The following is a 4,109-nucleotide window of genomic DNA, read 5'->3' as shown; positions in this document are numbered from 1 at the left end:
CAGTCCCATTCCCCCGCCCTTTCCCCATTCCCCCATCACACCCTGTGTCCCTCTCTCTGATAGACCTATCCCCTCAGTCCCATTCCCCCGCCCTTTCCCCATTTGCCCATCGCTCCCTGTGCCCCTCTCTGATAGACCTCTCCCCTCAATCCCATTCTCCGCCCTTTCCCCATTCCACCATCCCTCCCTGTGTCTCTCTCTCTGATAGACCTCTTCCCTCAGTCCCATTCCCCCAGACTTTCCCCATTTTACCATCGCTCCCTGTGTCCCTCTCTCTGATAGGCCTCTCCCCTCAGTCCCATTCCCCCGCCCTTTCCCCATTCCCCCATCGCTCCCTGTGTCCCTCTCTCTGATAGACCTCTCCCCTCTGTCCCATTCCCCCACCCCTTCCCCATTCCCCCATCGATCCCTGTGTCCCTCTCTCTGATAGACCTCCCCCTCAGTCCCATTCCCCGCCCTTTCCCCACTCGCCCATCGCTGCCTGTGTCCCTCTCTCTGATAGACCTCTCCCCTCTGTCCCATTCCCCCGCCCTTTCCCCATTCCCCCATCGCTCCCTGTGTCCCTCTCTCTGATGGACCTCTCCCCTCAGTCCCATTCCGCCGCACTTTCCCCATTCCACAATCGCTCCCTGTGTCCCACTCTCTGATAGACCTCTCCCCTCAATCCCATTCCCCCGCCCTTTCCCCATTCCCCCATCGCTCCCTGTATCCCTCTCTGATAGACCTCTCCCCTCAGTCCCATTCCCCCGCCCTTTCCCCATTCCCCCATCGCTCCCTGTGTCCCTCTCTCTGATAGACCTCTCCCCTCAGTCCCATTCCCCCGCCCTTTCCCCATTCGCCCATCGCTCCCTGTGTCCCTCTCTCTGATAGACCTCTCCCCTCAGTCCCATTCCCCTCCCTTTCCCCATTCCCCCATCGCTCCCTGTGTCACTCTCTCTGATAGACTTCTCCCCTCAGTCCCATTCCCCCGCCCTTTCCCCATTCCCCCATCGCTCCCTGTGTCCCTCTCTCTGATAGACCTCTCCCCTCAGTCCATTCCCCCGCCCTTTCCCCATTCCCCCATCGCTCCCTGTGTCCCTCTCTCTGATAGACCTCTCCGTCAGTCCCATTCCCCCTCCCTTTCCCCATTCCCCATCGCTCCCTCTGTCCCTCTCTCTGATAGACCTCTCCCCTCAGTTCCATTCCCCCGCCCTTTCCCCATTCCCCCATCGCTCCCTGTGTCCCTCTCTGATAGAACTCTCCCCTCAGTCCCATTCTCTGCCCTTTGCCCATTCCCCCATCGCTCCCTGTGTCCCCCTCTCTGATAGACCTCTCCCCTCAGTCCCATTCCCCCGGCCTTTCCCCATTCCCCCATCGCTCGCTGTGTCCCTCTCTCTGATAGACTTCTCCCCTCAGCCCCATTCCCCCGCCCTTTCCCCATTCCCCCATCGCTCCCTGTGTCCCTCTCTCTGATAGACCTCTCCCCTCAGTCCCATTCCCGGCCCTTTCCCCATTCCCCCATCGCTCCCTGTGTCCTCTCTCTGATAGACCTCTCCCGTCAGTCCCATTCCCCCGCCCTTTCCCCATTCCCCATCGCTCCCTGTGTCCCTCTCTCTGATAGACCTCTCCCCTCAATCCCATTCCCCCGCCCTTTCCCCATTCCCCCATCGCTCCCTGTGTCCCTCTCTGATAGACCTCTCCCCTCAGTCCCATTCCCCCGCCCTTTCCCCATTCCCCCATCGCTCCCTGTGTCCCTCTCTCTGATAGACCTCTCCCCTCAGTCCCATTCCCCCGCCCTTTCCCCATTCGCCCATCGCTCCCTGTGTCCCTCTCTCTGATAGACCTCTCCCTCAGTCCATTCCCCCACCCGTTCCCCATTCCCCCATCGCTCCCTGTGTCCGTCTCTCTGATAGACCTCTCCCCTCAGTCCCATTCCCCCGCCCTTTTCCCATTCCCCCTTCGCTCCCTGTGTCCCTCTCTCTGATAGACTTCTCCCCTCAGCCCATTCCCCCGCCCTTTCCCCATTCCCCCATCGCTCCCTGTGTCGCTCTCTCTGATAGACCTCTCCCCTCAGTCCCATTCCCCCGCCCTTTCCCCATTCCCCCATCGCTCCCTGTGTATTTCTCTCTGATAGACCTCTCCCCTCAGTCCCATTCCCCCGCCCTTTCCCATTCCCCATCGCTCCGTGTCCCTCTCTCAGAGACCTCTTCCCTCAGTCCCATTCCCCCGCACTTTCCCATTCCCCATCGCTCCCTGTGTCCCTCTCTCTGATAGACCTCTCCCCACCAGTCTCATTCCCCCGCCCTTTCCCCATTCCCCCATCGCTCCCTGTGTCCCTCTCTCTGATGACCTCTCCCCTCATTCCCATACCCCCGCCCTTTCCCCATTCCCCCATCGCTCCCTGTGCCCCTCTCTCTGATAGACTTCTCCCTCAGTCCCATTCCCCCGCCCTTTCCCCATTCCCCTATCGCTCCCTGTGTCCCTATATCTGATAGAGCTCTCCCCTAAGTCCCATTCCCCCGCCCTTTACCCATTCCTCCATCGCTCCCTGTGTCCCTCTGTCTGATAGACCTCTCCCTCAGTCCCATTCCCCCACCCTTTCCCCATTCCCCCATCGTTCCCTGTGCACCTCTCTCTGATAGACCTCTCCCCTCAATCCCATTCCCCGCCCTTTCCCCATTCCATCGCTCCCTGTGTCCCTCTCTCTGATAGTCCTCACTCCTCAGTCCCATTCCCCCCGCCCTTTACCCATTCCCCCATCGCTCCCTGTGCCCTCTCTCTGATAGACCTCTCCCCTCAGTCCCATTCCCCGCCCTTTCCCATTCCCCCATCGCTCCCTGTGTCCCTCTCTCTGATAGACCTCTCCCCTCAGTCCCATTCCCCCGCCCTTTCCCCATTCCCCCATCGCTCCCTGTGCCCCTCTCTCTGATAGACCGCTCCCCTCAGTCCCATTCCCCCGCCCTTTCCCCATTCCCCCATCGCTCCCTGTGTCCCTCTCTCTGATAGACCTCTCCCCTCAGTCCCATTCCCCGCCCTTTCCCCATTCCCCCATCGCTCCCTGTGTCTCTCTCTCTGATAGACCTCTCCCCTCATTCCCAGTCCCCCGCCATTTCCCCCATTCCCCCTTTGCTCCCTGTGTCCCTCTCTCTGATAGACCTCTCCCCTCAGTCCCATTCCCCGCCCTTTCCCCATTCCCCCATCCGCATCCCTGTGTCCCTCTCTCTGATAGACCTCTCCCCTCAGTCCCATTCCCCCGCCCTTTTCCCCATTCCCCATCGCTCCCTGTGTCCCTCTCTCTGATAGACCTCTCCCCTCAGTCCCATTCCACCGCCCTTTCCCCATTCCCCCATCACACCCTGTGTCCCTCTCTCTGATAGACCTTTCCCCTCAGTCCCATTCCCCCGCCCTTTCCCCATTTGCCCAATCGCTCCTGTGCCCTCTCTGATAGACCTCTCCCCCTCAATCCCATTCTCCGCCCTTTCCCATTCCACCATCCTCCCTGTGTCTCTCTCTCTGATAGACCTCTTCCCTCATAGACCTCTTCCCTCAGTCCCATTCCCCCAGACTTTCCCCATTTTACCATCGCTCCCTGTGTCCCTCTCTCTGATAGGCCTCTCCCCTCAGTCCCATTCCCCCGCCCTTTCCCCATTCCCCCATCGCTCCCTGTGTCCCTCTCTCTGATAGACCTCTCCCCTCTGTCCCATTCCCCCACCCCTTCCCCATTCCCCCATCGATCCCTGTGTCCCTCTCTCTGATAGACCTCTCCCCTCAGTCCCATTCCCCGCCCTTTCCCCACTCGCCCATCGCTGCCTGTGTCCCTCTCTCTGATAGACCTCTCCCCTCTGTCCCATTCCCCCGCCCTTTCCCCATTCCCCCATCGCTCCCTGTGTCCCTCTCTCTGATGGACCTCTCCCCTCAGTCCCATTCCGCCGCACTTTCCCCATTCCACAATCGCTCCCTGTGTCCCACTCTCTGATAGACCTCTCCCCTCAATCCCATTCCCCCGCCCTTTCCCCATTCCCCCATCGCTCCCTGTGTCCCTCTCTGATAGACCTCTCCCCTCAGTCCCATTCCCCCGCCCTTTCCCCATTCCCCCATCGCTCCCTGTGTCCCTCTCTCTGATAGACCTC

Source organism: Somniosus microcephalus, unplaced genomic scaffold (genome assembly GCF_052327205.1).
Source record: "Somniosus microcephalus isolate GS21.2 unplaced genomic scaffold, FLI_Smic_1.0 unresolved_chr1, whole genome shotgun sequence".
NCBI lineage: Eukaryota > Metazoa > Chordata > Chondrichthyes > Squaliformes > Somniosidae > Somniosus > Somniosus microcephalus.
This window is presented reverse-complemented; position numbering follows the sequence as displayed.